Below are 23,736 nucleotides of genomic sequence, written 5' to 3' on the forward strand. Positions count from 1 at the left end.
GGGTTTCACTTTTGAATACAGCACATGGCTGTAATAAAGACACTTCACAGATGCTAAATAAAATCAGGAAATGAAAGGGATCAAGAGATGAGAAGCATAGATTTGACACAATAGAGGATGGGTTTTCTCCCACTGTAGCTCTGGTACTTTCATACAGAGATGTTTCACGTCCCCTGTCTTAACAAATTGAGGGGCTGATTTATAGAAACTCAACACTAGATTTCTTCCAGCGCAAAATCTGCGCCAGTGCTGTTGCCCACTGAAAGCAGTAGGATATCTCTTGATAAATTCAGTGCAAGGTTTCCACTGCAAGGGGCCCCCCCCCCCCCCCCCGCAAAACCTATAAATCAAAGCCCATCCCCTGCCAGTGCAGCATCTCCCCCTGATGCCATCACCTACTCCTCTCTCCTCGCCCCCCTCAATGCCAGCACCTATCCCTCTCTCCCTCCCCCCCCCCCCCCCAATGCCAGCACCTACCCCTCTCTCCTTGTCCCTCTTTCCTCCCCTGCACCTACACCTCTCTCCTTTCCCCCTCTCCTCTCCTCCACAGCACCTTTCTCTGTCTCTCCCTTCTCTTCTCTCCTGCCAGTGGTCCAAGCATCCTCTGATTCACAGCAAGGGCAATGGCAGCAATGTAAGCAGGCTGTTTCAACAGCCCCAGAAGCCTTCCCTCAGCCAGTCTCACCCTCTTTGAAGCAACTTCCTGTTTCCTCGAGGGCGGGACAAAGCTGAGGGAAGGCCTCCGGGGCTGCTGAAGCAGCATGTCTTCATTGCTGCCACTGTCCTTTCTGCGACACAGTGGAAGCTTTAACCGCCGTCAGGAGAGAAAAGAACAGACAGAGAAAGGTGCCAGGAAGAGGAGGGGGGGCAAGGAGAGAGAAAGAGATGTTGGACACAGAGGGAGGGGGACAAGGAGGGAGAGATGTCCAAATACATGGGGATGGGTCAGAGGGAGAAGAGAGGCATGTGGCCTGGCGCAACCTGCTAAACATGGCTTGTGGTGGTTCTGGGCACCCTCCAGAGGTCGGTGACCCCCCCCCCCCCCCCGCTACGCTTACCATACTTACCAGGATGCGATGACCCTGATCAGCAGTTGGAGGACTCCTACTCGGCTTAGACAGAACAGTGGTCCTAACCCTCAAATTCTATAAAGGTCACCCAAATGTGGGTGTAGATCCCAGGTCCACATGTTCCACTTTCGTTTTTGAGCTGGGCGCTTTCATTTTCCATTATCGCTGAAAAACAAAAACGCCCAGCTCACAAATTGTCGAATAAAACATGGATGTCTATTTTTTTCGAAAATACGGTTCGGTCCGCCCCTTCACGGACCCGTTCTCGGAGATAAACGCCCATGGAGATAGACGTTTTCGTTCGATTATGCCCCTCCACGCCATACTTTGTATTGTTATTTGAATATTTTTACTGCTGTGATTGTCTATTGCTCATGTTTGATTTATTCTTACTGTACACCACCTTGAGTGAATTCCTCCAAAAAGGTGGAAAATAAATCCTAATAAACAAATAATGTTTTCAGTCACTTATGTTAGAATACTATAAGGAAAACTTGGGGTCTTCTTTTCTTTATAGAATAGGCTGAAATAGGTGTTTTCCTATCGCCTGATATTCAGCACTATTTAACTGGCCAGGAATGGCTCCAGGTCAGTTAAACAGCCTTAAGCCGGTTAATATTCAGCATGAGATATCTGGCTATCTCAGCTGAATATTAGAACTTTACCCCCACATTCTATACAGCGCACCTAGAGATCCATGCCGAAACCCAAGTGTATTCTGTAACAATGCACGTAACTTAATTGGCTTAATAAGCCAATAAGTATTGTTCACAGCACTTAGCAAGGAATAACTAGCACTAATTGGCAATAATTAGAATTTATACGTACAACTCCCTAAACATATTCTGTAACACACTATCCAGCTTATAATCGAACGAGAAAAACGCCCAAGTTCCGACCTAAATCGGGAGATGGGCGTTTTTCTCACAAAAACAAATAAAGCGGTATAATCGAAAGCCGAACTTTGGACGCTTTCAACTGCACTCCGTCGCGGATGCGGACAAAGTTGACGGGGGCGTGTCGGAGGCGTGGTGAAGGCGGAACTGGGGCGTGGTTATCACCCGAACAGAGATGGGCGCCTTTCGCCGATAATGGATGCGTTTGTAGCTAGAATTTAGGGCACTTTTCCTGGACCCTGTTTTTTCACGAATAAGGCCCCAAAAAGTGCCCTAAATGACCAGATGACCCCCAGAGGGAGTCGGGGATGACCTCCCCTGACTCCCCCAGTGGTCACTAACCCCCTCCCACCACAAAAAAATGATGTTTCACAACTTTTTACTTTCACCCTCAAATGTCATACCCTCCTCCCAAGCAGCAGTATGCAGGTCCCTGGAGCAGTTGTTAGGGGGTGCAGTGGACGTCAGGCAGGTGGACCCAGGCCCATCCCCCCCCTACCTGTTACAATTGTGCTGCTTAATGCTTAGTCGTCCAACCCCCCCAAACCCACTGTACCCACATGTAGGTGACCCCCTTCACCTCTTAGGGCTATAGTAATGGTGTAGACTTGTGGGCAGTGGGTTTTGAGGGGGATTTGGGGGGCTCAACACCCAAGGGAAGGGTGCTATGCACCTGGGAGCTCTTTTACCTTTTTTTTTGTTTTTGTAAAAGTGCCCCCTAGGGTGCCCGGTTGGTGTCCTGGCATGTGAGGGGGACCAGTGCACTATGATTCCTGGCCCCTCCCACGAACAAATGCCTTGGATTTATTCGTTTTTGAGCTGGGCGATTTCATTTTCCATTATCGCTGAAAAGCAAAAACGCCCAGCTCACACCTTGGCGAATAAAACATGGGCGTCTATTTTTTTTTTTTTTAAATACGGTTCACTCCGCCCCTTCACGGACCCGTTCTCGGAGATAAACGCCCATGGAGATAGGCGTTTCTGGTCGATTATGCCCCTCCATGCCTAAATTTTAATGCGCAGGCATAAAGGGGCATGATTATGAGTGGGAAAATGGGCGTTTCATGGGTGTTTCAAAATGTATGCACATTCTTAAAGAATATGGCCCTCTGCGCCTAAATCTACATGCCGGGATTTACGTCACGTTTTTGTTGGTGTAAATGGAGGTCCATAGTTTTAGGCATTAGGATATCAGCTAAGCGTATTCTATATACCATGCCTAAATCTAGGTGCCAGTTACAGACTATGCTTAGGCAGGAATGTTTTCTGTGTGGATTTTCTAGGCGCCATATATAGAATGCAACATAGCACCAATATTCTTCGACTGACTGGCTAAGTTTAGTAGCCAGATAGATCCGCATAAATAGCAGGTCTATTTTTGGCATCTATAACTTAGTCACTCAGCCAATGACTATCGGCTTAACCAGCAATGTGCATAGCACCCAAAAAAATCTGGAAATTCAATGTTGGTCACTGCCAACTGTGGGAGGCAGCCCAGCTAACTCCCGTGGTCTGAATATCAGCCCCCTAGTACCTAAATTAGGTGCCCTCTTTATAGAGGTACCCTCTACAGATATATATTTAATGCCGTTGACTGTACATCTAGCGTGCTGAATTACATGTAATAATTTAAATATCACGGCTACTGCAGGAAAATCTGGCCCATAATCTCTAAAACTGACACCTCTGAATTTCAAAACATTAAAAGAAAAGCTAATAGGAAAGAGGTTTTTAATCTCATTCTCTTATGTCTCTGGTGAATAACTCAGTGTATCACACATCAGGCAAGTGTTCAATGCACACTACCATATGGGTTTCACTTTTGAATACAGCACATGGCTGTAATAAAGACACTTCACAGATGCTAAATAAAATCAGGAAATGAAAGGGATCAAGAGATGAGAAGCATAGATTTGACACAATAGAGGATGGGTTTTCTCCCACTGTAGCTCTGGTACTTTCATACAGAGATGTTTCACGTCCCCTGTCTTAACAAATTGAGGGGCTGATTTATAGAAACTCAACACTAGATTTCTTCCAGCGCAAAATCTGCGCCAGTGCTGTTGCCCACTGAAAGCAGTAGGATATCTCTTGATAAATTCAGTGCAAGGTTTCCACTGCAAGGGGCACCCCCCCCCCCCCCCCCGCAAAACCTATAAATCAAAGCCCATCCCCTGCCAGTGCAGCATCTCCCCCTGATGCCATCACCTACTCCTCTCTCCTCGCCCCCCTCAATGCCAGCACCTATCCCTCTCTCCTTCCCCCCCCCCCCCAATGCCAGCACCTACCCCTCTCTCCTTGTCCCTCTTTCCTCCCCTGCACCTACACCTCTCTCCTTTCCCCCTCTCCTCTCCTCCACAGCACCTTTCTCTGTCTCTCCCTTCTCTTCTCTCCTGCCAGTGGTCCAAGCATCCTCTGATTCACAGCAAGGGCAATGGCAGCAATGTAAGCAGGCTGTTTCAACAGCCCCAGAAGCCTTCCCTCAGCCAGTCTCACCCTCTTTGAAGCAACTTCCTGTTTCCTCGAGGGCGGGACAAAGCTGAGGGAAGGCCTCCGGGGCTGCTGAAGCAGCATGTCTTCATTGCTGCCACTGTCCTTTCTGCGACACAGTGGAAGCTTTAACCGCCGTCAGGAGAGAAAAGAACAGACAGAGAAAGGTGCCAGGAAGAGGAGGGGGGGCAAGGAGAGAGAAAGAGATGTTGGACACAGAGGGAGGGGGACAAGGAGGGAGAGATGTCCAAATACATGGGGATGGGTCAGAGGGAGAAGAGAGGCATGTGGCCTGGCGCAACCTGCTAAACATGGCTTGTGGTGGTTCTGGGCACCCTCCAGAGGTCGGTGACCCCCCCCCCCCCCCGCTACGCTTACCATACTTACCAGGATGCGATGACCCTGATCAGCAGTTGGAGGACTCCTACTCGGCTTAGACAGAACAGTGGTCCTAACCCTCAAATTCTATAAAGGTCACCCAAATGTGGGTGTAGATCCCAGGTCCACATGTTCCACTTTCAGGAAATCTGTTCTAACATAAAACCTTTTGAGGTTGTCAAAAGCATGCAAATGTTTGGGTCTTTTAGGGCTAGGTTCAATAAATGGCACTCAAAGCTCGGCACTGGGTTGATCCACAGTAAGCTAGTATTCTGTAAAGGGTGCTCTGTGCGGTGTGTCCTTTACAGAATACTGGCTTACCAGGGACTTTGCACCTTTGAGCATGAGTACTTTTGACTGCCAAAGGCTGGAGTAATTACAAGCACCCAACTGTTGGCAGTTGGGAATGCCCCATACCCACCCATGCCCCTCCCATGGCCACACCCCCTTTGGCATTGTGCGCTATGAAATTTAGGCGCACATGTTATAGAAATGGGTGTAGGGCAGATCAGTGCATAACTCCTCGGTGCCTAATTGACTAATTGATCTATGCCCAAATTTGGGTGGCCTATACAGAATCCAGGGGTTAGTGTTTATCAGCATCTCTATTAAAAACTGTCTCACCTTCACCAGTTCCAGGTCCTTTTCTATAGAGGATATTCTAGGTCACTGGTTGACCTTCCTTGGCCCAAAGTGTCCAGCTTTTCAAAGGTTTTTATGCCTCCAGTCAGACAGTCTGACTGCTGGACAGACTACATTGCTGTGAAAGCGCTTCTCCAATGCATGTTGAAAAGCTCATAATATCCAACTAACCTGTTTTTCATATGTATAGAGACTAAAAGTAACTTTACTCAACTACCTTCCACAGGGGAGTTTGCAACTTCAGTAAAACTGAAATTTTTATTTTAAACAAAAGGAAGCAAAATCATACATAAAGTTATCTGTAATACTGTCTAATATCACCACTGAGTTACAGTTGTTCCTTTCACTGTCTACAATACCCTACCCCTAGTAGGATTGCGCTGTCATTTGCAATGATATAGGAAATGTCAACAACATATCCTGTATTGTTGTCTGTCATTACCAAATGAAAATGAGTAGAAAAAAAACCAAATTTGGGGGAAAATTCTATAAATGGTGCTCATAATTCAGTGTCCAAAAATATTGGTACCGTGAACATCATTCTATAATGGGCATTCTGGGATTGGTGCCCTTTATAGAATACCACATAGTGCCAGATTTTGCACTAAACTTTGGGTGCGAGGAGTTACACCAACTGAAACAAGATGTAAATCCTGAGTGCAAGTTAAGCACGGATCTCCTGAATTCTATAACACTGTGCACATTTTAAGGGAACACCCCTGGCTCTCCCATGGCGACATCCCTTTTGCAGATCCACACAGAACACTTACATGTTATTCTATATATGAGCGTGTAAGTGTATTTTCATGCAGAACTGTCATGTCTGCCCCGTTTTGATGCCTTGCATCCATTAGAACATTGTTTTCATACCAAAAATTCAACACACAAGTAGTACTTAACATTCGGCGCCATATATAGAATTTCCCCATTTGTGTTCTGTCATTCGCCAATAATAGTGCACACTCTATGGAATTAGTGTCCCCTCTGTGGAAAGAGGTGCATGCTTTCCTGATAGTGAAACCACTATGAATGCTCATGCACAAACTTGCGTGTGCATGAGTGCCTTATCAGGGAAAGAGTGTGCCCACTTCCTGAAATAGGGCACCCTCTTTCCACTTTGCTGTGCATCATTTCCAAAGTGTGTGCATTATTATCAGAACCTGACAAAACAACAAAATGGCCAAACAAAAATGCTTAAATAAAAAATTATTCTAAACAGCATGAGGAATGACACAAAATGAACATTTTCTGGCTGCCCATCATTAACCCCTAGAAGTATCAAAACTGCTTTTCAATGAACATATAAGAACTAAGATGTCAATATGTCCTGCAGAGGCAGTATTGGGACAGTGTTGCTGAGTATGTTTACAATCAGCTACAGCACTATTCGAGCCAAGGAGGAGACCAGAGTTATCTGGAGAGCTGTGATTTTCAGTACTTCTACATGGATAACTGTTCAGATAAATTAGGATGGCAAAAAAAGCTGTCCTAACTACTGTTCTCTCTAAGCTGAGCAAGAGTCCTCCAGTTATAGCCCTGCCAGTGGGGGGGGGGCGCTGTTTCACTATCACATTTTAAGCAGTGAGGGACAGACAAGCTCTGCAGGACTCCAGGGAACCTGCCTGTACCTACCGATTGAAAACACAGTATTGAAGCACCACTCCACGCTGGCAACAATGCAGTTGGGGGACTCCTGCTCTGCTTAGACAGAACAATGGTCCTAACCCTCAAATTCTATAAACGTCACCCAAATTTGGGTGTAGATCCCAGATCCATGAGCCATTAACAATCAATCATGTTCAACTCAAAAGGGGTGTGGCCAGGGGAGAGGCAAGGGCGGGTCAGAGACGTTCCCAAAATTTTGGCGCAGTCTTAGAAGAGGGTCATTTATGCACCAGTTAGGCACCAGCATTTACACCAGGTTTCAGCAGGTGTAGGTCCTCATGACCTTTATAGAACTGGCACTTAGCATGGACCTTAATGGCACCTAACTTCTTACTCGATTTCTAATTTATCCAGAGCTGTAACTGGAAATTCCATCAGGAAAAGGAACAACTTGCTGGGATTCTGGTTTCAAAGATAATTTCCTTTTGAGGATTTTTTAACCCTCAACAACAGAAACTTGTGTTTAGAACAATTCACCAGGTGACTCCTGAGGCACTGGCCATGTTGAGTCCATTTGTATTATTGTGGTGCAGCATAATAAACCTTTGAATTCTATTTGATGTGATTGTGTGGAACGCTATTTTCCATCCTCACTCTATTATTGACTTTGGTCTCATCCACAAGGGGATCAAGAACAGACTGAGAGTGGTCTGGGCCCCTGCCCATCTACTGCCCAACACCCTCCCTACTGTCATGCTGTTGTCCCCCTACTGACGCAGCCGACGCCCCTGCTGCCCTGGTCCTACCTGAAGGGCCCTGGTGGTCTAGTGGCCTCAACAGGAGGGAGCATGTTCTTTCCTGTCCGCTGCACAGTCGCTATTCCCCTAACTGCTGGCACCACCATGTTTTCAAAATGGCAGCCGAGACTTCCCGCGGTAGTCTGGCAGGTCTCGACAGTCTCGCGAGACTTCTGCATGGAGTCTCGGTTGTCATTTTTTAAAATACAGTAGAGCTGGGTGGGGGGGAATAGTGGCAGCACAGCGGGCAGGTAAGAACATTTCCCCCCCCCCCCCCACACACACGCAGAGGCCTCTAGATCACCAGCGGCGCACCTTTCAAGGTAGGATCGGGAAGGGCAGTAGTGTGTGCTGGGAATCCGGGCAGAGCCTCTGGACCCCCTAGAGCCTCTGGGCCCTCGGGCACTGCCCAATTGTCCAAATGGTCAGTCCGCCCCTGGAGAGGATTGTTCTGGTTTCTTTTCTTGAACCAAACTTTGAGCACCATTCACTGAACCTGGCCCTAAGTGTATTGACATAAGCTATTCAGATAGCAGCTAAATATCACAGCTTTCTGAGCAGTGCCAGGCAATATCCGGTTGGTATTCAGGCAGCAGTGATCAGTTTTGCTGACCAATAATGGTGTTATGCCTGGAAATTCAATGCCAGGCCATGTCTGAGTTCCAGCATTGAATTTCCAGGCTTGTGGAGCCAGCTATAGCATAGGTGGGTAAGTGAGATATTCAGCCCTTAACTGGCTATGGTGAACCGCATAAAGAGGCCCTTTTACTGTACACCAATCTGGAGCAGAAACTGGCGGTAGTTTCATCCCCAGCACACGGCATTTCTGGCACTAGCGGAAATATTCAAAAAAATACTTCTGCAGGGGGTTACCTGGTGGTAATCGAGGAGTGCTGTGTGTTACCTGTTTACCGCCAGGTTAGTGCGGGAGCTCTTACCGCCACCTCAGTGGGTAGCGATAAGTGCTTTCCCCACATGGCCACACGGTAAAAGCAAACTTACCGCATGGCCATGTCTTTTTTTACCTTTTTACCCGCTGCAGTAAAAAGGGCCTCAGTGTGCAGCAAAAACAGCCCCTGCAACTAGGACAGGACCCTTTTTACCACAGCTTAGTAAAAGGGCCACAAAGATAGGATTGACTTTATTTTTATATGGTCGTATTTATGTGGTGAGCCTGGCTGGTTAAGTTCTGAATATCAGCACTTAACCAGCCAAGTGCTAACTCCGCCCCTGGATCACCCTGAAAATAGTCAGTTATTTATTTATTTATTTATTTGTTGCATTTGTATCCCACATTTCCCCACCTTTTTGCAGGCTCAATGTGGCTTACATAAAGCAAAAATGGCAATCGCCATTTACGGAATGAGAAATACGAGGTATTACAACATTTAGAGTACAAACAGTATTAAAATAAATTAAAGTAAGTATATAACAGTTCATACCAGGCGTAAGAGATAAGGGGGTAATGCATAACGTTCAATTGGTGATAAAGTAATTGAAGTAAACAAATATAAAGAGTTCAATGTTATCTTGTTTTGGTAGAGTTTTGATGTCAGGTCATTTATGAAGGATCTGTCCCGTTCCGGGCCCTTACCTGCCGGTCCGCGGGCCGGGGCAGGAGGTTGGGGTTTCCGTGGGGTGCGGGGCGACGAGGGAAGGCTGCCGCCGGGAGGGCCGCGACCACAAGTTGCTCCGAGGCCGGCGATCCTGAAGAACTAACGCCGGCCTCGGAGAAGGAGATCCGCCGGCCAAGATGGCGGCGCCGGCGTCGGCGTCCTCCTCGCTGCAGCAGGACCAGCGAGGAGGCTCCGCCCACTTGCGCCGGATTGGCGCATCCACGAAGGAACTCTGCCCCTCAGACGGGAGAACCAATCCGGGGCCCACTGCCGGCTGGGACAGAGAGGATTGGTCCCAGCTGTTCTTCGGCCAGGACGAGCGGGGGATTTAAACGGAAGCACCGAAAGGATCCAGTGCTTCCGTTTTGTTGTTTGAAGCCATCCTGCTAGTCCCTTTCAGACTGTGCTGGTTCCTTGTTTCAGCTAGCCGTCCTGCTAGCTTCTTCCAAGCCTGTGTTTGTTCCTCGTAACAGCTAGCCGTCCTGCTAGCTCCTTCCAAGCCTGTGTCTGTTCCTCGTAACAGCTAGCCGTCCTGCTAGCTCCATCCAAGCCTGTGTTTTGTTCCTCGTGACCGCTAGCCGTCCTGCTAGCTCCATCCAAGACTGTGTTTTGTTCCTCGTAACAGCTAGCCGTCCTGCTAGCTCCTTCCAAGCCTGTGTTTTGTTCCTCGTAACAGCTAGCCGTCCTGCTAGCTCCTTCCAAGCCTGTGTTTGTTCCTCGTAACAGCTAGCCGTCCTGCTAGCTCCTTCCAAGCCTGTGTCTGTTCCTCGTAACAGCTAGCCGTCCTGCTAGCTCCATCCAAGCCTGTGTTTGTTCCTCGTGGCAGCTAGCCGTCCTGCTAGCTCCATCCAAGACTGTGTTTTGTTCCTCGTGGCAGCTAGCCGTCCTGCTAGCTCCTTCCAAGCCTGTGTTTGTTCCCCGTGACAGCTAGCCGTCCTGCTAGTTCCATCCAAGACTGTGTTTTGTTCCTCGTAACAGCTAGCCGTCCTGCTAGCTCCTTCCAAGCCTGTGTTTGTTCCTCGTAACAGCTAGCCGTCCTGCTAGCTCCTTCCAAGCCTGTGTCTGTTCCTCGTAACAGCTAGCCGTCCTGCTAGCTCCATCCAAGCCTGTGTTTGTTCCTCGTGGCAGCTAGCCGTCCTGCTAGCTCCATCCAAGACTGTGTTTTGTTCCTCGTGGCAGCTAGCCGTCCTGCTAGCTCCTTCCAAGCCTGTGTTTGTTCCCCGTGACAGCTAGCCGTCCTGCTAGTTCCTTCCAAGACTGTGTTTGCTCCTCGTGGCAGCTAGGCGCCCTGCTAGCTATTTCCAAGACTGTGTTTGTTACTGCTCAGCTAGCCGCCCGGCTAGGTACGCTCACCAAGGACTCTGTATCCACAGCCAGCCAGGTCATCCGTCACCCCGTGGTTCCAGCAGTCCTGCTGGCCGCCCGCAGCTGGGGGCTCAACCCTCGGTGAACGGCGGTCGCCGCGGGTGAAGATTCGGGGTGCTCGGCTATTTCCTGGGCCTAGTGGAGCTCGGGAAAACTCGAGAGCTCACCAACACCAGAGTGACATCAGAGCCGCGACAGAAAACGGAAGCCATGAGCTCGCCGACGCAACCTGATCTACGGGACCTGGCCAAGGTTCTTCAGCAGCAGCAGGAACAGCTTAATGCCCTGTCTGGGGCGCTCCAGAATGTATGTTCTCAACTATCCACGCTTCAGGTACAGAACCAGGCCGCTGCGGTCCAAGGGGCCGCAGCGGCTCCCCGTATGGGAGGGTTCCGCGTGGGACCTCGGTTCCCTGAACCAGCACGATACGACGGGAACCCGGGAGGTTGTCGAGGGTTCCTCCACCAGTGTAATCTGGCCTTCCGGATGCAACCGGAGGCCTTTGCTTCGGACCAAAGCAAGGTGGGCTACATTATGGGCCTTTGTGAAGGAAAGGCCCGGGACTGGGTAGCCCCCCTGGACGAGCAACATGATCCCATTTTGGAGGATTATAGTGAATTTCAGCGCCGGTTCCGGATGGTGTTTGACCTGCCGGGAAGACCCTCCTCCGTGGCATCGGAGCTGCTCCGGATTCATCAGGGAGAGGGTACGGTGGCCGACTATGCCATCCGGTTTCGTACCTTAGCCACGGAGTTGCGGTGGAATCCGGAGTCCTTAATGGCCATCTTTATGGAGGGATTGCAAGAACGAATCAAGAATGAATTAGCGGGACGGGAGATTCCCGGGCAATTGGATGCCCTCATTTCACTCTGTATCCGGGTGGACACCCGATTCCGGGAGCGAGCCAGAGCCCGGGTGGAGCGGCAGAAGTGGGTACGAGGGTCCTCTCGGACGAGCAAAGGGCCGTCCCCTCGCCAGGGGAACCGGGACACTATGGAGCCCGGGGAGGAGCCCATGGTGATGGGCCGACAACGGTTGACTCCCGCCGAAAGACAGCAACGACGGTCTAATGGACTGTGCTTCTATTGTGGGCAGGCGGGGCATTTCCTCCGGACTTGTTCCCTCCGGTCGGGAAACGCGCTCCCCAAGGCACCCTGAGGGGAGGGTTCCTGGGGCACTCCGCTCCCCTACAAGAGACCTTGATCACCCTGCCGGTGACCTTACGGTGGCAGGAGGCCACGGTTCAGACCCGAGCCCTGGTGGACTCGGGCTCCGGGGGCAATTTTATTGGGCTCGAACTACTGCAGCAAATGGGATGGCCCACGCTTCCCCGGAGGCCTATGCTGCGGATAACCTCTATCCAGGGAACTACCCTTCCCCAGCCGGTCACCGAGATTACTCCCCTATTGGGGCTGCAAATCGGGGAGGATCATCGGGAGGAAGCCGAATTCTTAGTGTTATCCCGGACCATTCACCATGTGGTTCTGGGATTACCATGGCTACGATACCACAACCCGGTTATCGACTGGACCGGGGGAAAGATTCAGACCTGGGGCAATTCCTGTCAAGAGAACTGTTGTAAGGATCGGGCGGGCAGCTGTCCGGCCTTACTTACGTGGCCCGGGGAGGAACTGGGTAAACTGGGCGCCCTGCCTATGATTTATAGAGACTTTGCAGATGTGTTCAGCCCCAAGGAGGCGGAGGTACTACCGCCGCATCGCTCTTTTAACTGTGCTATTAATCTGAAGACAGATACGGTTCCCCCTCGGGGCCGATTGTACAGACTGTCCCGAGGAGAGTTCAAGGCAATGCGAGATTATATCCAGGAGAATCTACGGAAAGGGTTCATTCAGCCGTCTACATCCCCAGCCGGGGCAGGATTTTTCTTCGTTACCAAGAAGGATGGGACCCTAAGACCGTGCATCGACTATCGGGGTTTAAACGCCATCACCGTGAAGGATCGATTCCCGCTCCCGCTTATTCCTGAGCTCTTGGACAAACTGCAAGGAGCTCAGATCTTCACAAAGTTGGATTTGCGGGGAGCCTACAATCTAGTACGAATCCGGGCAGGGGACGAATGGAAAACGGCCTTCAACACCCACGAGGGACATTTTGAATATCGGGTAATGCCATTCGGTCTCTGCAATGCCCCTGCGGTGTTTCAACGCCTTATCAATTGTGTACTAGAAGAATTGCTAAATTCCACGGTGATTGTATATCTGGATGACATCCTAGTTTACTCTAAGGATCCCCGGGAGCACCCGGGCCATGTACGGGCTGTGCTGTCCCGCCTACGTCAAGCCCATCTATTTGCTAAGCTGAGTAAGTGCGCTTTCCATCAGCGATCCTTACCCTTTTTGGGGCATATCCTGCTTCCAGGAGGGTTACAGATGGAGCCAGACAAGCTCCAAGCCATTCGAGAGTGACCTCAACCGAAGGGCCTGAGGGCCTTGCAACGATTCCTGGGTTTCGCCAATTACTATCGCCAATTTATTCCCCAGTACTCCAGGTTGACCACCCCGTTGACGGCGCTCACCCATAAGAACGCGAGGGTGAGGGATTGGCCGCCGGAGGCGCAAACGGCCTTTCATCAGGTAAAAGAGGCCTTTGAGTCCGCGTCTATCCTATTGACCCCCGACCCTGAGAAACCGTTCATTGTAGAAGTGGACGCGTCCGCCCTAGGGGCCGGGGCGGTCATTTCTCAAATCAACCCCGAAGGCCGGCGTCAGCCGTGCTCCTTTTTTTCACGGAAATTCTCTCCTGCCGAGCGGAATTATACGGTAGGGGATAGAGAACTCTTGGCGCTGAAACTAGCACTGCAAGAATGGAGACATTTACTGGAAGGAGCGGAACACCGGTTCACGGTCATCACAGATCATAAAAACCTTCTATACCTCCAAGAGGCCCAGCGGCTGAATCCCCGACAGGCCCGGTGGTCATTATTCTTTGCCAGATTTCATTTCCAATTGGTATTCCGAGCGGCCTCCCAGAATACCCCGGCAGATGCGCTCTCCCGGGCCTTCGAGACACCAGAAGAAACTACGGAGACTCATCCGATGTTAGACCCCGCTTGTGTCTGTGCGGCCACAGGAGAGGTTGCCTCGATCCAGAAATTCGTGGCGGCCGCCGATCGGAAAAGGGTTCTGCAATGGGGGCACTCGTCTAGATGGGCAGGTCACTTCGGGTATCATAAGACACTCCGGTTCATCACGAGACAGTATCGATGGCCACAGATGAGACGGGATATCCTCCAGTTTGTTACCTCGTGTCCGGTATGTGCCCGAACCAAGCCAATAGGAGGACCCCCCGTGGGGGACCTACAACCACTGCCCGTACCGACCAGTCCCTGGTCGGAGATATCCATGGACTTTATCACGGACTTACCTCGGTCCCAGGGTCATACCGTGATCTGGGTGGTAATAGATCGGTTCTCTAAAATGGCTCACTTTGTCCCACTCATGAACCTCCCGTCGGCCGCCTCTCTAGCTCAAGCGTTCATTCACCACATTTTTCGATTACATGGACTACCCACTCGGATCATCAGTGACCGAGGGCCCCAATTTACATCTCACTTCTGGAGAACTTTGTGCACGGCCTTGGGGGTAGAGAATCATTTTTCATTCGCGTACCATCCTCAGACCAACGGCATGGTTGAGAGGATTAACCAAACCCTGAAAGGATTTTTACGAGCCTTTGTCAACCAACGACAGGATAACTGGGTTTCTCTACTTCCCTGGGCCGAATTCGCCTATAACCAAAGTGACCACTCATCCTCAGGGCAGTCCCCGTTCTTCCTGGTATATGGACGACATCCCCGGCTTCCAGGACCGTTTCCGGCTACCGCCATGAACCCGGCGGGGGATCAAGTCATAGCCGACCTACAAGAGGTCTGGCGGGTGGCTAGGGAACAACTACAGAAGGCCGCGATCAAGAACAAGATCTTTGCTGACCGCCATCGGCGGCCCGCCCCCGTGCTCCAACCAGGACAGAAAGTATGGTTAAGCACGAAACATCTGAGACTCCGAGGACCTTCCCAAAGACTGAGACCGCGGTATGTGGGGCCATATGCAATTCAAGAACGAATTGGGCCGGTAACGTATCGATTGCGGTTACCCGCCACTCTACGAGTACATAACGCTTTTCACATCTCGCTATTGAAGAGGTTCCGGGAGTCCGGGTGGCACCCACATCCAGCCCGAACCGAGGATCTCCAAGTGGTCCCGGACCCGGAGTACGAGGTAGGAGAGATTCTCGACTCAAAGTGGCGGCGAGGAAGACTGTATTATTTGTTAGCATGGAAATCTTATGGTCCCGAAGATAATTCCTGGGAACCCGTGGCTAATGTTCATGCTCCAGAACTGATCAAAGCCTTCCACGCCCGATATCCGTGCAAACCAGGCCCCGGAGGAAGGGGTCTTCCGGGGAGGATACTGTCCCGTTCCGGGCCCTTACCTGCCGGTCCGCGGGCCGGGGCAGGAGGTTGGGGCTTCCGTGGGGTGCGGGGCGACGAGGGAAGGCTGCCGCCGGGAGGGCCGCGACCACAAGTTGCTCCGAGGCCGGCGATCCTGAAGAACTAACGCCGGCCTCGGAGAAGGAGATCCGCCGGCCAAGATGGCGGCGCCGGCGTCGGCGTCCTCCTCGCTGCAGCAGGACCAGCGAGGAGGCTCCGCCCACTTGCGCCGGATTGGCGCATCCACGAAGGAACTCTGCCCCTCAGACGGGAGAACCAATCCGGGGCCCACTGCCGGCTGGGACAGAGAGGATTGGTCCCAGCTGTTCTTCGGCCAGGACGAGCGGGGGATTTAAACGGAAGCACCGAAAGGATCCAGTGCTTCCGTTTTGTTGTTTGAAGCCATCCTGCTAGTCCCTTTCAGACTGTGCTGGTTCCTTGTTTCAGCTAGCCGTCCTGCTAGCTTCTTCCAAGCCTGTGTTTGTTCCTCGTAACAGCTAGCCGTCCTGCTAGCTCCTTCCAAGCCTGTGTCTGTTCCTCGTAACAGCTAGCCGTCCTGCTAGCTCCATCCAAGCCTGTGTTTTGTTCCTCGTGACCGCTAGCCGTCCTGCTAGCTCCATCCAAGACTGTGTTTTGTTCCTCGTAACAGCTAGCCGTCCTGCTAGCTCCTTCCAAGCCTGTGTTTTGTTCCTCGTAACAGCTAGCCGTCCTGCTAGCTCCTTCCAAGCCTGTGTTTGTTCCTCGTAACAGCTAGCCGTCCTGCTAGCTCCTTCCAAGCCTGTGTCTGTTCCTCGTAACAGCTAGCCGTCCTGCTAGCTCCATCCAAGCCTGTGTTTGTTCCTCGTGGCAGCTAGCCGTCCTGCTAGCTCCATCCAAGACTGTGTTTTGTTCCTCGTGGCAGCTAGCCATCCTGCTAGCTCCTTCCAAGCCTGTGTTTGTTCCCCGTGACAGCTAGCCGTCCTGCTAGTTCCATCCAAGACTGTTTTGTTCCTCGTAACAGCTAGCCGTCCTGCTAGCTCCTTCCAAGCCTGTGTTTGTTCCTCGTAACAGCTAGCCGTCCTGCTAGCTCCTTCCAAGCCTGTGTCTGTTCCTCGTAACAGCTAGCCGTCCTGCTAGCTCCATCCAAGCCTGTGTTTGTTCCTCGTGGCAGCTAGCCGTCCTGCTAGCTCCATCCAAGACTGTGTTTTGTTCCTCGTGGCAGCTAGCCGTCCTGCTAGCTCCTTCCAAGCCTGTGTTTGTTCCCCGTGACAGCTAGCCGTCCTGCTAGTTCCTTCCAAGACTGTGTTTGCTCCTCGTGGCAGCTAGGCGCCCTGCTAGCTATTTCCAAGACTGTGTTTGTTACTGCTCAGCTAGCCGCCCGGCTAGGTACGCTCACCAAGGACTCTGTATCCACAGCCAGCCAGGTCATCCGTCACCCCGTGGTTCCAGCAGTCCTGCTGGCCGCCCGCAGCTGGGGGCTCAACCCTCGGTGAACGGCGGTCGCCGCGGGTGAAGATTCGGGGTGCTCGGCTATTTCCTGGGCCTAGTGGAGCTCGGGAAAACTCGAGAGCTCACCAACACCAGAGTGACATCAGAGCCGCGACAGGATCATTATGATGTCTTTTTGAACAAGTTTGTCTTTATGCATTAGGCACTAACCGCCAGATTCTATATAGTACACCTAGCGTTCCGTGCTGAAATTTAAGCATATTCCATAACAATGTGCATAACTTAATTGGCTTAACAAGCTAATCACCGTTAATAGCAGAACCTAACAAGCAATAATAAGCATTAATTGGCAATAATTAGAATTTACACACACAACTCACTAAGCATATTCTGAAATGAACTGCACCTAAATTCAAATGCATATAGTTCAAAAGGGCATGGTCATGGGGGGGGGGGAGGAAATGGGCATTTTGTAGGCATTCCTAAATTTATGTACGTAGTTACAAAATATGACCCAGTGCATATAAATCTACACGCTGGGATTTACACCACGTTTTCGTTGGTGTAAATAGAAGTGCATAGTTTCAGGTGCTGGGATATCAACTAAGCATATTTTGTATACTATGCCTAAATCTAGGAGCTACTTATAGAATATGCTTAGCCGAAAATGTTTACCACACAGATTTTTTAGGTGCCTTTTATAGAATTTGACCGTAACCAGTTAAGTGCGCCGAAAATGACCAGTTAGATCCAAACAGACTAACCAGCCAGGAGCTATCTCTGGCTGGCTAAATCATGTTGAATATCGACCCACTAGATTTTTCAACCTATGGCAGTCAATATTTTTAAAAAAGTGATGACTGCCATGGGCTCAATATCGGAGGTGGGGAGGGGCACTTAATTATTTGGATTTATTACATGCTGAGTGAGGAACAACAACATAAAATTCAAATTAAATAAACATATACCTATATATACTCACATAAAAATACATTATTCAATAATTCACAGACTAAACAAAACTATAAAACTCAGCAGACAGCAATATGCTGCCGATAATTAAACACAACTGTGAAAAGCCAACAGAACTGCCTCAGATCAGAGCTTTCCAAACTTGTCCTGTCAATCAGGTTTTAAGATATCAACAATGAATATGTATGAGATCAATCTGCAATGATTACAAACTGATTTCATGCATACTTCATTACCCAGATATTTAGGAAACCCGACCAGCTGTGGAGTTCCTGGGACAGGCTTGGGAAGCCCTTTCCTAGATATTATTCATCTATAACAGAAGATGGCTCCACAATCTTACAGTGGCAGATCTAAAAGTATTTTCCCACATGGCAACAGCACATACTTCCCTTAAAGATGGGATTGTCAAATAAAAACTCTGAAAGCACCTCAAGAATCAAGAGGCACAAGCCAATACTGTACATGGCTGCCTGCAAGCACTTTGCAAACTAACACCTGTAAGGAATCAAGAGCTAACCCAGCAGCCATAATATTGATCAGTAGACAACACTGTCCCTGTATTTTGCCTCAGGAACAACCACATTTGGAACTGTTTTGATTTTCAGCATGTTCCAGGTGCCCTTCTAGCCAAACCCCTGACTCCAGGGTGTCTTAGACTGATTTTCCTACTAAGCACATTCCAAGCAATGATACAGCAAATAGAAAAAACAAACAAAAAATAATCCCCGAATTTGTTCAATTGCCTTGGTTGCTTCACAGCGAGCCAAACTCTGTTTGATATTTAATCTATAGCTAAATCCTACCTCCTAATCTTATTGTGTTTCTAAGAGCTGCACTAGCAGAAAGAAATAAAGTGGTTTTAGTTAATTACACTGGTGGTTAAAACCAATAAAATCATTAAAAGCTCCCTTTACAAGTTTTTCTTTTGTCCCTCTGGGTATCTTGGCATCTGAGGCTTTTTGAAAGCTCCTCCTATCTTGTCACTGAAATGTAGCTGAGGCTGATCCTTCTGAAACACCCTCAGCCTCAACCCCACCCGGGTCATAAGCATGGAGCCAGCCGGAACAACTGAAGAGGGGACCTGGGGAACACTTTCAGCAAGTGAAATAAAGATTTCTTCTCTTCAGCTTCAAATTCTTAAAAACACTTTATTGTTCAAAGATTTATAGGGAGGATGTCATTATTCCCAATGTTAAGTTCACTCTGCAGGTGCCCTGGGGAAGCTGACTGACATTTTCAACTCAGATACAAATCCATGTATCCCGAAAATGAGGTTGCTGAAGGTTAAACAGTATAGGGGATAATGTATACACAAAACAAAGACATTTATATTCCTTTTTTTTAAGGTGTTAAAGTCAGGATTCTGGGTTGACATAGCAAAATAAAGTTCCACATTTTAACATTCAACATATTTACAAGTATGAGCACAAAAATATATATTTTTTCAAAATGTAGAGAAATTTGAGGATGGATCCAAAAGGAACCAGATGACAGCAAGGCAACCAAGGGGCCCTTTTACTAAGTGTGTTGAGCAGTTAATATGTTACCTCAGTGATTTGACAGCATGTGCTAATTCACATGTTAACTGCATGCTGTATTGGGGAAGAGATGGGTGGGTTATAGAGGGAGAATGGGTGTGACAGCACATTGCAGCCAGTTGAGAAGTTAGCGCAGGAGAACTTTGCTCTAATTGTCAATGCTCCTAACACGCAGTAAGATTGCGATAGGTGCAGGGGTCATGCAGAGCCCACCCTCAACAGTTACAATACAGCCTTTGCACTTACTACTACTATTACTTGTCATTTCTATAGCGCTACTAGACGTACGCAGCGCTGTACACTTGAACATGAAGAGACAGTCCCTGCTCGACAGAGCTTACAATCTAACAGGACAAACAAGAGATAAGGGAATATTAAAGTGTAAAGAAAACCCTTAAAAGCGAAAAAATCAATCCAGCAAGCCAAAGATCAAGACAAATAGCTCAAAAAGAAAACACTTGCCATTGACATGAGGCACATCCAGCCCCAGTACAATTGCACTTTAATAGTTGTTGTTGAAACAGGCTAAGGGGCCCTTTTACTAAGCAGCGGTAAACCCAATATGGGCTTACCACTCGCTATTCCGGAACTACCGCTGGGCTACTGCAGCAGCCTCGTGGTAGCTCCCACCTCCAGCATGCCGTTTCCAGTGCTACAGACATATAAAATATTTTGTAGCCGGGGTAGCACTGGAGCCCTTACCGTCACCTCAGTGGGTGGCGGTAAGGGCTCCCTCCTGAAATGGCCGCAGAGTAAGTGGCTCACTTACTGCATGACCACAAAACAAAACAAAATGATTCTCTATATAACAAGCCTAGAACAATAAATAAATAAATGTATTCAAAAAGAAGGAGGAAAAAGCCTCAAGAACCTCCCAGCAAAAAGCCACAGGAACAAAACTGCTTCATCATTGGCAAAATACCTCCTTTAAACAGCTTCAACAAAATGAGTTAAATCTTAACAACTCTTCAAAAAAAATGCTTAAATCTTTAAACAGCTAGCAATACGTAGATGTGGAGTCTCTTCTTCCTTCAACAAGTTGACCGTGACTAACGGTGGCCAGCGTTTCGTCAAGCTGTGTCAAAAGGCCAAAAAAAATCTAGACTGTTCAAAATGTGATGGAATTTTAAACTACATTTTTTTGGCCGTTTGACCCTGATGCAGCTTGAACTAGGTTCCATCACATTTTGAATGTAGTCTAAATTTTTTTGGCAGTTTGACCCTGCCACAGCTTGACGAAACGTTGGCCACCATTGGTCACGGTCAACTTGTTGAAGGAAGAAGAGACTCCACAGCTAAGTATTGCTAGTTGCTTAAAGATTTAAGCACTTTTTGATGAGTTGTTAAGATGTGAATCATTTTGTTGAAGTTGTTTATTAAGGAAGCTTTTTGCCGATGATGAAGCAGTTTTGTTCCGCTGGCTTTTTGCTGGGAGCTTCTTGAGGCTTTTTCCTCCTTATTTTTGAATAAAGTTATTTAGTTATTTATTTCTCCAGGCTTGTTATATAGAGAATCTTTTTGTTTTATTTTGTGGTTCTGCCTTTTTTTTTTAATTCTCTTTCTCATGTATTTGTAGTTTATCACTTACTGCATGGCCATTTCTTTTAAAAAAAAAAAAGAAGACAGTCTTTTACCCACTGTGGTAAAAGGAGATTTCAGCACGTGTCAAAAACATGCACTGCTGCTTGCATAGGCCCCCATTTACCGCAGCTTAGTAAAATGACCCATAAATGCAAAAACTATCTGGCCCACCCGCTTCATTACAGTATTTTGCAGAAGCAAAGCAGTAAAATCTTGAATATTAATATGAACACTCTACTTTCAGTCCAGAAATTATGGTCTAGCACCCAGTTGCCATACAACTAACCATCTCAGATGGAAAACATTTCTACACCAAAGTATTCCCATGTTCAAAAGATCTGGGTCACAGACTCTAAGCCTGGAAGAAAAGAGGGCCCGAGAAACATAGGAATGTGTAGTAATGATGCTGAACAAGCTCCAGTTATTTTTAAATGTTATTTCAGAATGCCTTGGGAACGGTTCATATTCTTTTGAAGGTACTCGGAGCAAGCACTTAAGCCAGAAATAATATTGCGCAGTACTAGCAACACACTGTAAATTATGTCCTCTGTGAGAAATTCCCACATTACCCTTCACGGCTCAGCTCTGATGAATGTTTGGTCACATGTAGCATACTGTATATTCTCACGGCATCCCTAGCCAAATCTTACTGTCAATTCACAACCATTAAGACTGCGTGATGCTCCAGACATCAGGAATTATATTTGACAATATGAGATCCTTCTACTAACGGGCGTTAAGTCTGAGCCCTGACATACTATAATACAAACATTTAATGTGCAGCAAGCCAAAAACCATCACTGCGTCAAGAAGGGGGTGTACCCACTATTGTTCATTACAAATCATGCATTAATATTCAGATTAATGCAAGGTAATTGCTCCTGGATAACACGGAAACAATTAGCACCACCTATTTAGGAAACAGAAAGTGGTCCCACATTAACTCTGCATTAGTGCACAATGGGGGGAATTCCACATTTGCCGCCGGATTCTATATATCGCTCCTAGCGGTCTGTGCTGAAATCCAAGCGTATTCTATAACAACGTGCTTAGCAAGCCAACCAGCGTTTTTAACAGCATTTAACAAAAAAATAATGAGCACTAACTGGCAATAATTAGAATTTATGTGCACAAGTCGCTAAGCGTATTCTGTAATGCGCAGCGCCTAAATGCTAATGCACGGAGCCAAAAGGGGGCAAGGTTATGAGTGGGGAAATGGGCGTTTTGTGGGCATTCCAAAATTTACATGCACTGTTATAGAATATGGCCCTCTGTACCTAAATCTACCCACCAGTATTTATGCTACGTTTTCCTTGGTGTAAACGGATGCACATAGTTCTAGGTGCTGAGGTATCAACTAAACATGTTCTGTATACCACGTCTAAATCTAGGTGCTGCTTATAGAATATGCTTCGGTGGAAATTTATTCCATGCAGATTTTTCAGGCGCCATATCTAGCCCACGGCAGCTAAAGTTGCATTGCACAAATTTGGCAATATGGCCACATTGTATGCACAAATTAATTGATTAACAAACCAATAACAAGTGATTATCGGCACTAATACTAATTAGAATTTAGTTACACAACTTTCATGGGGCCCTGTTTATTAAGCTGCAGTGTAGGCATGCTAACGTTTTTAGCACACGCTAACACTAGAGACACACATAGAGGGGCATAATCGAATGGGGGTGCCCATCTCTAAGGACGGCCCCGTAAAGGGGCATCCCCAACTGTATTATTGAAACAAGATGGGCGTCCATCTTTCGTTTCGATAATATGGTCGGGGATGCCCAAATCTCAACATTTGGGTCGACCTTAGAGATGGCCTCCCTTAGAGATGGCCGGCCTTGGTTTTTGCTGATAATGAAATCCAAAGACGCCCATCTCAAAAATGGCCAAATCCAAGCCATTTGGTCGTGGGAGGGGCCAGCATTTGTAGAGCACTGGTCCCCCTCACATGCCAGGACACCAACCAGGCACCCTAGGGGGCACTGCAGTGGACTTCAGAAATTGCTCCCAGGTGCATAGCTCCCTTACCTTGGGTGCTAAGCCCCCCAACCCCCCCCCCCCCATGAGGTCTGCCTGCCTGAAGTACACTGCACCCACTACAACTGCTCCAGGGACCTGTATAGTGCTGCAATGAACCTGAGTATGGCAAAAAAAGTATTTTTAACCTGTTTTTTTATGGTGGGAGGGGGTTAGTGACCACTGGGGGAGTAAGGGGAGGTCATCCCCGATTCCCTCTGGTGGTCATCTGCTCAATTTGGGCATCTTTTCACGGCTTGGTCCTGGAAAAAAATGGACCAAGTCGGCCAAGTGCTTGTCAGGGCCGCCCTTCTTTTTTCCATTATCAGCCGAGGATGCCCATCTCCTAATCATGCCCCAGTCTCGCCTTCTCTATGCCTCTGACACGCCCCCGTGGACTTTGGTCATCCCTGTGACGGAAAGCCATCGAGGGTGTCAAAAAAATCGGCTTTCAATTATGCCAATTTAGGTGGCCTTGGGAGAAAGGCGCCCATCTCCCGATTTGTGTCAAAAGATGGACGCCCTTCTCTTTCGAAAATGTGCTGGCTAAGAATATATGGGTGTCTCTAGTGTTAATGCACGCTAATTTTTAGAACACACTAAAAACACTAGCATGCCTTAGTAAACAGGGTGTATGCTGTATTCTAAGGTGCAGATCTAAAAAGGGGGTGTGGCCATGGGAGGGGCGTGGGCAGTCATGGGTGTTCCTAATAATTATGCGCACCGTTGCAGAATATGCCCAGTCTGCGCCTAAATGAGATGTGGGCATGTACACCAGGTTTTAGTTGGCATAAACGGCTGTGACTAAATTTTAGCCACGGAGACAGGTGCTATGTGTATTCTATAAACCGCACCTAACTTTAGGCAAGGTTTATAGAA

General features: G+C 48.4%; 1 protein-coding gene across 1 annotated transcript in view; it reads right to left on the reverse strand.

Annotated features, from left to right (window-relative positions):
• Window positions 1-23,736, reverse strand: part of KCNQ3 (potassium voltage-gated channel subfamily Q member 3) — a 379,802-nt gene that overhangs the window by 354,758 nt on the left and 1,308 nt on the right. The window lies entirely within an intron of this gene.

This window comes from Microcaecilia unicolor, chromosome 1 (assembly GCF_901765095.1).
Source record: "Microcaecilia unicolor chromosome 1, aMicUni1.1, whole genome shotgun sequence".
Taxonomy (NCBI): domain Eukaryota; kingdom Metazoa; phylum Chordata; class Amphibia; order Gymnophiona; family Siphonopidae; genus Microcaecilia; species Microcaecilia unicolor.